Source organism: Schistocerca serialis, chromosome 4, assembly GCF_023864345.2.
Source record: "Schistocerca serialis cubense isolate TAMUIC-IGC-003099 chromosome 4, iqSchSeri2.2, whole genome shotgun sequence".
NCBI lineage: Eukaryota > Metazoa > Arthropoda > Insecta > Orthoptera > Acrididae > Schistocerca > Schistocerca serialis.
Genome location: NC_064641.1, coordinates 164,794,115 through 164,806,677, shown reverse-complemented (window position 1 = coordinate 164,806,677; position 12,563 = coordinate 164,794,115).

Here is a 12,563-nt window from a genome sequence, read left to right as displayed (position 1 = left end):
AATGTCCAGTGGAAAAAAGAAGGCAATGCTGTACCCAGAAAGAAAGCTACATCTTGCGAAGACGGAGACGAGGCATTGCTGTCGTGGGAAAGTTGGCAGCTGCGCACACTGAACGCCCCGTAGGAAGGTGTGTGGGGCATCGCCCCCTTGCTGCAGGTAAAGAAAACCAGAATCGAAATTTATCTCTGCCTCGCAGGCGCCCTTCTGCAAGTGTTTACGCTGGTGCAGTGCGATCGTTCAGTAAAATAACATCTGTGCAAGTCTCTCGGTGTAACGCAGCGTCTGCGAAATTCGCAAGAATTTTATTTCTTTCCACTGCGCATTTCGATAGTTTCAGGACCACACTCAGGTGGCAGGTCTCTTATTGCATTACTTAAAAAGCATTGGTGCTTTATTGAAACAATCTGCGAAGTGGTCGGGAGGTTATGTTGCATCTCACGTCGTTGTCAGTTAGGATGATCCAACTCAGAACGCAGCTCATGTACGATATTTCTTCCATGTGCAAGACGCAACATAAGCTTCTGGCCGCCTCAAATTCTCCTGCAAGATATGACAAAAGAGATTTACGGTAGGAATAGCAATGTTAAAAGACCTTCAACATAAAGGCGATGATGTCATATTCTAAATGCGTCACGCCAAAAATAAGACACTTGTGAGCTACGCAGATATTACTGAGTGATCCCACAACGAGGTCACTTATGCTACTAAACTACTAAAATCATCCGTTTGCAATTGCAGAACCAGCTTCCTGAGCCAATATGCTTGTATTTCCCTTATGTCACGTGACTATTGACCGAATGTAAACAATTAATATGCTACCATAACCTACTGTTTAAGAGTTATAATCTAACTTTGAACGTTTAACATAATAAGTCAAATATTAAAGTTAGCTACTGTGTGTATGTATTGGGGCGTCATAACTTACGACGGGCAAGTTACCTACATAATACGCATCTGGTACTTAAAAATGAGACCACTTAGTGACATCGAAAAGTGTTTTCCTCTCTTTTTAAACGTTTTCGTTACTTTTTCTCACGGGCACTCTGTACCAAGTAATGAATGAAAACAGTTTTTCGCTTAATACATTTTCTCTGTTGGTGGAGTAAAACTTCTGCAAAGCCATGGCGTTTTAATTTTTCACTTCTTTACTACTGAATCGACTCAGAATACATTTTGCAGACAATATCCATACAAAAGTCTCAATGTACCTGAAAAATATAAAGTTTTACAATACATACTGTAGGATATATGGTGTCATAAACGTTGAGATGCATGCAAAGTTAACCATTTTGAAAACATAGCGCAAATTCCGTGAAATATACTCATCCAGTGTTCGAAAATGATAGCGCTTAGCCACTCCCAACGAATTGCAAACATAATTTAAGCTGTTTAGTACACAGAAGTTCGACTCTTTAAATAGCTGGTGTAGGTCACTGGCCACATACGAAATGGATGCTACCTCTTGGTTTGCTTTAATGACGAAGTTCGAATCTGACCTCCGTCCCACGCATATTAAATTTAATAATCACGTAGCAACCAGTGTTGTTAAGCATGTCACAATATCTTTGAACCACTGCTATATGCGAAACAAAACGAACACTTGGTATTACACAGGCGATGGCAAGTCATTTCAAGGAATGTTTAGGACGTTGTTTAAAGCAGTGAAGAGTTACATATCACAACGACTTGCAGTAAATACACAAAAAAAGAATTATGGAATATGTAACTTCCTGGCAGATTAAAACTGTGTGCCGGACCGAGACTAGAACTCGGGACCTTTGCCTTTCGCGGGCAAGTGCTCTACCAACTGACCTACCCAAGCACGACTGACGCCCCGTCCTCACAGCTCTACTTCTGCCAGTACCTCGTCTCCTACCTTCCAAACTTTACAGAAGCTCTCCTGCGAACCTTGCAGAACTAGCACACCTGAAAAGTTGGGAAGGTAGGAGACGAGGTACTGGCAGAAGTAAAGCTGTGAGGACGGGGCGTGAGTCGTGCTTGGGTAGCTCAGTTGGTAGAGCACTTGCCGGCGAAAGGCAAAGGTCCCGATTTCGAGTCTCGGTTCGGCACAGAGTTTTAATCTGCAAGGAAGTTTCATATCAGCGCACACTCTGCTGCAGAGTGAAAGTCTCACTATGGAATATGTATCACTCCACACAAAAATGTTGGCGCGTGTTCATATTTCTCATCCGTCTAAGAAGGAGAGGTCCCCAGTGTTGGGCTAAACATTTTATAACATTATGTGCGGCGATGTAGGTTAAGCCTCAAAGAATTACACCCTGCAACCATTCACCATGCCCGAATAATAGACTCAAAAAAAAGTTCGGAATTTCGCGTGAAGGTCTATAGGTTTAAAAGCAAAACAATCTAAATACTGACTGCATAATGTAATGGCTAAAATACTGCCCTCACAAGTTAAAGGTTTGCAACGGGGCGGGAATATAAAGCAGTGCACTTGAAGAGTACACACGAATGTGCATATACAAATGTTGGTTAAAAAATGTTATTGCAAATTTTGGCTCTCACGCAAGTCTCAGGGGATGATTTCCACACTCGGTGCTTTAGTGCACTGTTCCGCACCCTCGCATTAGTTATAGTTTTTGAATTAATATTCATGAGTACTATTAACGCTAGGGAACAAGATTAGTTGATTCTTATAGCAAAATCAGTGTTTCACGACACAGTTCAATCACTATTTATTGGCGTTGCCCTTTTCTTTCACACAATGAAATTAGCACTGATGAGACGGTTTACAGTTTTACTTTAATAATAATTTGACTTCGAGCCCCCAATAGCAATAATGTAGGCTGCTATAAACGAAAATTACTGAATCAATTCGAACAGAACCACAAGTCCCACTGTCCTCTTTGTTCTGGCAGTTTTGGCGTGACATCACAGATCGCCACATGTTCCCTTACGACGATGTAGATCTCGTAATTCACAGTCACACAAATAATCTTAGCACTTCCAGTTCACCAAATATATGCTTGCACACTTGCACTATTAAACAATACTCTTTCTCGAAATAAATCGGCGCAATAAAAAAAAAAATCTCAAACGACCACATGGGCCACCCTCAAGTGGGACTCGCTCGCCACCCACCCTCCAAAACGACTGACTAACGACTGACCCCTGACCAAGATGGCCGCTCGCTTGTATAGGCCCGTATGTCTACCCCCTGGTTATGCAAGTACCCATCTCACCAGTTAAGATTACAAATTTTGATACATACATTCCTCGACAGAAATAAGTACACAATCGAACCGCGCTAAAAACTATATCTTATTTACTATGTTACATTAATTTCTAGGATTATTCTATCGCCCGTACATCAAGTTTTAGTTTTGGCAAAGTTTCATCACTTAGCGCAAATTTGTTTACATCTGTGCCTCAAAGTTTTAACATAGAACTGCATATAGCACCGTATTTCGATGTAATCCATAGCGACCTACGTATCTACGAGGGCAGTTCAATAAGTAATGCAACACATTTTTTTTCTCGGCCTATTTTGGTTGAAAAAACCGGAAATTTCTTGTGGAATATTTTCAAACATTCCCGCTTCGTCTCGTATAGTTTCATTGACTTCCGACAGGTGGCAGCGCTGTACGGAGCTGTTAAAATGGCGTCTGTAACGGATGTGCGTTGCAAACAACGGGCAGTGATCGAGTTTCTTTTGGCGGAAAACCAGGGCATCTCAAATATTCATAGGCGCTTGCAGATTGTCTACGGTGATCTGGCAGTGGACAAAAGCACGGTGAGTCGTTGGGCAAAGCGTGTGTCATCATAGCCACAAGGTCAAGCAAGACTGTCTGATCTCCCGCGTGCGGGCCGACCGTGCACGGCTGTGACTCCTGCAATGGCGGAGCGTGCGAACACACTCGTTCGAGATGATCGACGGATCACCATCAAACAACTCAGTGCTCAAAATGACATCTCTGTTGGTAGTGCTGTCACAATTGTTCACCAGTTGGGATATTCAAAGGTTTGTTCCCGCTGGGTCCCTCGTTGTCTAACCGAACACCATGAAGAGCAAAGGAGAACCATCTGTGCAAATTGCTTGCTCCTCATGTGGCTGAGGGTGACAATTTCTTGTCAAAGATTGTTACAGGCGATGAAACATGGGTTCATCACTTCGAACCTGAAACAAAACGGCAATCAATGGAGTGGCGCCACACCCACTCCCCAACCAAGAAAAAGTTTAAAGCCATTCCCTCAGCCGGTAAAGTCATGGTTACAGTCTTCTGGGACGCTGAAGGGGTTATTGTGTTCGATGTCCTTCCCCATGGTCAAACGATCAATTCTGAAGTGTATTGTGCTACTCTTCAGATATTGAAGAAACGACTTCAGCGTGTCTGTAGTCACAAAAATCTGAACGAACTTCTCCTTCTTCATGACAACGCAAGTCCTCACACAAGTCTTCGCACCCGAGAGGGGCTCACAAAACTTCAGTGGACTGTTCTTCCTCATGCACCCTACAGCCCCGATCTCGCACCGTCGGATTTCCATATGTTTGGCCCAATGAAGGACGCAATCCGTGGGAGGCACTACGCGGATGATGAAGAAGTTATTGATGCAGTACGACGTTGGCTCCGATATCGACCAGTGGAATGGTACCGTGCAGGCATACAGGCCCTCATTTCAAGGTGGCGTAAGGCCGTAGCATTGAATGCAGATTACGTTGAAAAATAGTGTTGTGTAGCTAAAAGATTGGGGAATAAACTGGTGTATTTCAATACTGAATAAAACAACCCCTGTTTCAGAAAAAAAAAGTGTTGCATTACTTATTGAACTGCCCTCGTATAATCTTCATATCTATAATTATTTCTTAATTATGGGCGATAAATGTTAATAATAATTTACAAACAATGAAAACTATGGCAAGTTAAGTGTATAGTATAACTTAACTAGTTTAAAATACGTGTGATGCCACCCAAAATATTATACAGTGCCGTTCTTTACGTCATGAATTTTTTATAGTATTTTATATACAATTTTCACTCAAACGTTGTTTATTGCTCTTTACGGGCTTAATTATTTATGAATCTTAACATATGACTACGGCACTCGATACGCTATGACGAAATGTTTTTAAAGAGTACTCGCTCATCCCTGTGAGTTGTTATTTACTATTTTCATTAATGTTTCAGTATTCGTGATGTTAACAGATTTTTAGGTTACTATAACTTTTGCGTCTCGTGACTTGAAATAAAGATCAATCTTTCAGTAGGTGCATAGTGCTGGCCACAATCCACTGCCGCATCGATCTTCACCGTAAGTTACACAGTTTTCGCGTAAAGCGCGAAGAACCAAACAGCCCAAGCTGCGGGCCACGTGCCCGCCGGGCCGCGGAGACCGTCCCACGCCCAAATCTCTCGCGGGCGCGCCACGCGCTTCCGCGAATCGCCCACCATGTAGCGCGCTCGCTCTCCACAAAGCAATCCTTGCATACTAGAAATATTCATCTAGTAGCGGGGGTTCTTACCGTCACAGGCTGTTTGTCTGAATTTCGTCAAATGCATCGGAGTTCTTTTTATTTTGAAATCGTTATCAAAATGACTGTGATAGTTATCTTTATTCAATTGATTGGTTTAAACGCAGTTCTTTTATTTATATCTCTTTGTCACGCCATTTTAATGAATGTTTTAACTTCTTCAGTTGCTCTTATTTGTTCTGTCTATCACTCTTTTTCCACTTGGAATCTGTGTGCACAGGAATTTATAATTATCGTCATGTATCTATCATAATATTTGAACATTTGAGAATGCCGATCTGTCGGTTAAAAACAAAAGATGCAATAATATATTTATACTGCCTATGCAATGGCGTCAAGAGTGTATTTTTTGTTACACGATGTATGTCCTTCTGGATAGCAATTATAATACAAACATTTAAAAAACAAATTATTATTGTATTCTGGACAAAATAACGCGAAGGATAATTTAACCGAAAGTAGGGATTATAAGTAAAACGAAATTCAAGAAAAATGATAAACAGAAATAACGAAGGCCATAACATGGATAAAAGTGTAAGATAACAAAACAAAAGCAATCCAACCGATGTTAATGCATGATAATAATCACTATCATGTGAATGTAAATTCCATTTTTAAAAAGACTGACAGAAAGAAAAAAGAGAGCAAATGTGTATTTCATACGATGACAAGGGAATAGAATAAATTACATTTAAACCAATTAATTGAATAAAAATAATTATGAAAGTCATTGCGATAAATATTTCGAAGCACCCGACAAGATTCGAAACTACACTCGTTTGCATGCGAAACTAGTATCTTACCCGTTGTGCTATAGAACCAGTCCCCAAGGTGAAATTCCGAATTTTGTTTTTCGTCGAGTGCTCGCAAACTAGGGCCCACCTGGATAAGTCGATCCCACCAGTCGGGACATCTCCTTGTTCACTGTTCCAAACAGATCTGCTTCTATTCCTACATCTTTATACATATTTTGCAACCTGATATGCAATGAAAGCAGGGTGTACTTGGCATGATACAAAATGTTAGAGCGTCCCGTTCCATACGAAGTGAGCTTAGAATTATTCCTTAAAAACGTCTGTGTGTACTGAAATTAGTCTACACTTACTTGTACGATCCGTACGGGAGCAATACGAAGGGGCCTGTGGAAGTCTCTACTGCAAAAGATTGGCGTGGAGGGCTTCTACAGTGTCAGGGTTCAGTTGAGACGGTGAGCAGATTCCGGGAGGATGACCAATATCTTTAATATTCATCCATTTATTATTCCTTGGGTTACACAACCGTGACGGCACTCTAGCGTGACCACACACACCCCTCCCCTCCACCCTTCGACAAGACGTATGCTGTTTAGGGCGTACGGAAATGTGCATCGTTAGCAGGTTGCCCAGTGGGCACGTACCCCTTTCTTTCTAAAGATTTTTTACCGATTTTAATTTTTTTACACACACAAGACCGAAAAATAAACTATGTATCCCATTTCCGTACAATTTAGATTTGTTTCTGGATAGGGTCCACCTTGAGAAAAACACAAGTTCCTATTTTTCTTTCTTTTTCCCGGTCATGTTTCGCTGAATTTACTGCATCATCAGTGGGTGACGTTTATCTTCTACAATACAGGAAAAATGCTTTTCACCACTAGTACAGATATAAATTTGACTTTTTAAACACAGTTTGTACACATCTGATAATTATTATCTCAAAGCCCTGTCAGGCATTTCCAAGCAAACTCTACAACAAAATCCAGAACACCACAGCAACATTACATCAAAATATTTTGTAGAAGATTACATGTAACCCAAAGACGATGCTGTAACTTCAGGGAAATATGTCTGGGGAATAAAAAGAAAAATAAGAAATTGTGTTTTGCTCAAGGTGGGCCCTCTCCAACAACAAAGCCATTTGTAAGCCAACCCGGACAGAAGAGCTTCAACCTCAAGATGATTATCTGTACACTTTTGTAACAGACACAAATGTAGGCACTGCATTTACAGGAACACTTTACGTCGTCAGACAAAATATTAACACAATAAACATCGAGAAAGTCAAAACCATTGTGTTGACACTTGACTCAGAAAACCAGAAAACTATGCATGGTTATGATGTAAATAAGCCCTTCTAATATTCTGTGTACAAGGTGTGCGGGTAAAGTAATGAGGTAAATTTTTTTATCTACCAATGCTTATATTTTTTCCTACAATATTGTCCTCTTCAAAGTTATTCACTTCGATAGCTATACAGGTTTTTTCCATAGTCGCAGAATGACACACTTTTAAGACATTTTTCCATTTTGCGAAAAGAAAAGGTGAATAGAGGGACTGTGGAAGGAAAGGAATGCCTTTTGAGGCCAAAAGTTCCTTCATGTAAGTGGCCGTGTGACATGGGGTGTTGTCATGATGTAACATCCCCTTTCTGCAATGTGCAAAACTTCGACCGACATTTGATGTACGGTGAAAGCGTTTAACAGGTCACCCATCAACCTTACTGTTAAACATCGGCCTCATTCGACACGAGCACACACGGGTTCGATGTTTCCGTCGGTTTCATGAAGTTGAAGTTCTCCCTGGCAGAGATTCATATTCCGCATGTACTCGGCGTTCAAAATACCACTTGTGCCGGGGAAATACTTGTGTTCTTGGTAAGGAATGTTCTCCATAGGCCCGTTTCCATTTAGAATGGTCATACTTAGGGATTCCCGAAGTTTAACAGAAAACTTGATAGCATAACATAGATCTAAGCTCCGCAGTTCCATTTTCGTAACACACAACTTCAACGGTGGCGCTTGAAAAATAATCACGTGATGGCTGTACGGAGCTGGATCTTGCACTGAGCATCAGGAAGAAATGAACACAACGGTCTACACAAGTAGAACATTCCGGCGTTGACAGATCGCATTCATTGATGTCAGACTCATTATTATCCTCACACACGTCGTACATTTTGTAAACGTATGAGAAAGTGAATTTAGGGCGTAAACATTAGCATAGTACATTTATTTATTTCCTGTTAATCAGCCTTCCTGAAAAGATGTCAATGTGTAAATTGTGTACTCTCAATGACACATACATTATGTCATGACGCACTGGAACACAACGTACATGGGACAGTACATTAAAGGGGACCGCGCACACGCTACATACACTGGCAGGGCAGCTGGCCAGCTCCGGCATTCGTTAGCTGGGCTGGAGTGTATGGATGAGACTCCACTGGCTTCTCCTCTCCACTCCCAGGCATCTCGCTGAGTTGTTGAGTTGTACTCTCGATCAGCAACCACATCAGCTGTTTCTTTAATTTTTTTATGAAGATTAGACTGCCTGCAGGTAGGCGAACATTTGGTACTCAACCAGTACAAGTTGCGTTCCTGCGAGCGCCTAGGACTATTTTGAAGGTTTTACTTGTAAAGGCACTTTTTTAAAATTCTCAGTAAATGTAGGAGGGGGGGGGGGGGGGGTTGCGCCGAGGTTATTGCCGAACTGTGAGACTTCAGAGGGACCATCTGTAGTTTTATTCACGCACGTGTCAAAGTCCCATCCCTCCGTGAGTACCCCATAGGTGGGAGCGAAATAGGAGTATTGAAACGCAGAAGACTACTTTGCCGCTTCGGTTCATGTTCAGATTTCATCGAATGGTGTTGAACGGTTCCTAGTGGTTACATCCTGTATGCCAGAGCGAAAACTGCCGTCGCACTGGACTCCACAGGGGTGAGATCCCGTTCGATGTGGTTGCTAGACCACGATGTCGTTAAAAAAGTATTGAAGAGTCATGGAGATGTCAGCAGTATCAAAGGTTATGAAGAATGTCTACCTGTTGCTCCTCTCACTACAGACTGTTGTTTTAGACGGGAGAGGTGTGGAAATCAACGTCCCAAAGAAAGCCGTGTTTTCATTGACTCGTTTTGCACCGCTCCCTGAGGCCTATTCGTTTCGATATACCTGTAGAACAGCAGTTTGTCTGAAATGTTTTCTGCCGCCACTCATAAGAAAACCGCTTGATTTCAACATTTCAACGCTGGAAGTTGAATTTCTGGCCTCCATCACAGAGACGCTAAAGGTGGGGGTGAAATGTACGTAATATGAGATGTGGCTATCTTCCCATAGTGTAAAACGTCTACAGTTTTTTTTTCACGTTATAACACTTCCACTATCGCTGTTACACCTTAACCCTACAGACTTGAGTCAGTACGTGTTACCAAATGTGGTATCATTAACTTTTACGTATACTGATCTTCACAACACAACATACTGCCTCTTATTTACGTAACGAAACTGTTTTGTTAATCAAATATGGTATAAAGAAACAGTCCAATGTTACCCTCTAAAAGGAATTTGGTTGTTTTGACTGTGATGTCCCTAAAGAAGATTGCTATCGGACGTGAAAATCAGGGTTACGTAATCGTCCAACAAGCAACAGATAATGCTTTACCCATATAGCTTCAATAACATTATTATGAAATTTCACTGCTAAATTATATATTTGGGCATAGGTTTCGTCTCACTTTAACAAATACTTTTGTACCTGACAAGAAATTCAAATAGAATTCATTAGCAAAAAAATTCTCACTGTTATCTAAAGAAAAGGAGTAACTACTTTTATATGTAATGATCTTTCTGTTAAAATTTTCTCAGTAAGCACAAAAGACAAAATATGGATCCCCTTAAACTGCCAATATATTCTTTAACACGCACAAGAACCATAAATTTAGCAAGCCTGAGTAATTAGCTGTTAACAGTGAGAGTATTTGGACTTTACTGCAGTGAGACACAAACTAACATAATTTAATATAGCACAGGCTCACCTTTTGTACTTTCCAACCGACTGTAAAATAATTGATTACTATGAAGAACACTTTAAGCCAAGTTTTTAAAAGTAAATACATTTGCAACTAACTTCAAATAGAATTAATGCCCGTCTTTATTGCTTCAATCTGTTATTTGGAAACCAATGAGTATATTTATGCTTTTGAAAGCCCACATACCTTCAAAAAGAACTGTTTCAATTACTGAGATACTTCCACAAAACTGCATTTACTATCTCAGACAAGTTTGCCAAGTTTACAATGAATTTAACTACCTTCTTTTAACTGTATTTAAGTGTCATTATTCAATTAATAACTTAGCTTTTATATTTTCACCCTCGCAACTAGGACACTCGGTAAGCCTGGTTAATAAGAAAGGGACCCGGCGTGGTTCTGTAATTCAGGATGATTCAAGGTAAGTTTTCAGAAATTGTTTCTAAGTTACCTTACTATTGGGACCAAACAAAACATCCAAATAGTCTGATCCTTCACTTCTACAAATACATTGTTCCGTTTCGGTGATTGCGCAATTTGGTGGCGAGTACTACTTGGGAGGTGGATTTGCAATCGGTAATGTTGAGCTCTGTCATTTATTAGTGGCAATGATCCTCAGATTACTAAGTACAGTTTCCAGAACAGAGCCAGCTAATTAATCCATCCATCTGAGACTTTGGCATAGTGGAAACCAGCACACAAAAAGCCTCTCTCGGCATCAGCACATCACACTGTTCAAACATAAGCTCTTGACAGTTCAGTAGCTCGTCTCCGACTAACTCTTGGTCCCACCTTTCTATCCCTGCCAACCACGTTTTTCGCGTGCTGCTACTTTTCGTTCCAGGGGAACCACACAAACTTTTCCTCTTACAATAAACTAAGAGCCCTAAGTGAAGGTCAGTAATTACGTAGCAGGAACCAGACATTTTAAACAAAACAGATCATTTGCACATATTGACAATTCTACAAAAAAACTATTTACACAAATTCCAGTTACATGTGGTAAGTTTTGTCTTCCTCGAAATAAGGCAAAGAATTTCACTAATGAAGATAATACATTACATATGATTTAACAAGACAAAGAAAAAAGTATACATTTTTATACAGTATCGACTCAATCAATCAATAATTACAGAAACTCAACGATGTAAAATTGAGTTAAACAAAAAGCAAAATATGTCAGCGGAACATTAGAGCTATGGTGTTACAAAGTGTCTAAACCTTACTGTCTGATGCGTTGTTGAGCCCAATGGTGAGCTCGCAGGGTGCCACGCTTTTGCACCATTACAGATGAGAGTTGTACGCACCTTTGAGCCAAATTTTAAACTTATGCGTCGCAATGGGAGACACGTACGGTGTTTCGGAAAAGTGATCCTTTAATTATGTTGCACAGTGCAGAAGTCGTGTCCGGAGGTGGAAGCTGATGGAATCATGATGACTCGTAGGCTGTAGAGTTCCCCGCATGGACGGTTCTGCCAGACTGGGATGCAAATGGCTTAAAATGGTGGATATTTATACAAGTTAGCGCTTGCCCGTTTCGCTGTGGCACTGCTTCCAGCCAAGTACACCAAAAGAAGCCTGGTCCTTGAAGGTGTATTAACTGGCCTGTCAACGCCACAGTGTTTCTGCGTTTTTTTTTCTTTTTTTGTTGTTGTTGTTGCTGTATAGACATTATTACGTAGCTTGGGCCTGGCTTAGCCCACTGTGTGGACTCGACTTGTGCATTGCCGTCTCTGTCGTAGCCGGCCGTAGTGGCCGAGCGGTTCTAGGCGCTACAGTCTGAATCCGCGCGACCGCTACGGTCGTAGGTTCGAATCCTGCCTCCGGCATGGATGTGTGTGATGTCCTTAGGTTAGTTAGGTTCAAGTAATTCTATGTTCTAGGGGACTGATGACCTCAGAAGTTAAGTCTCATAGTGCTCAGAGCCATTTGAACCATTTTTGTCTCTGTCGTAAGGGTGTTTTGGTCGATTCTCTGCTTGCAAGCTACCACGGAACTTTTGCAATAGCCATGGCAATGCCGTTATTTTCCTCAGTATCGCCCGAAAATAGTGGCAGTGCCAACGTAAAAACTTAATATTGGTTCTTGGTACTTTCAGGTTTTCCAGTGTTTGCATGGCCCTCTCCCGTAACTAAAACAATGCTGCGACCATTCCTCCCTCTCCTCTTCATATACGTTCAATACCCCATGTCGTACTGTTTCGCATCGGTTTCACACTCCTGAATAATATCCCAGGTTCAAATGGTTCATATGGCTCTGAGCACTATGGGACTTAACATCTGTGGTCAT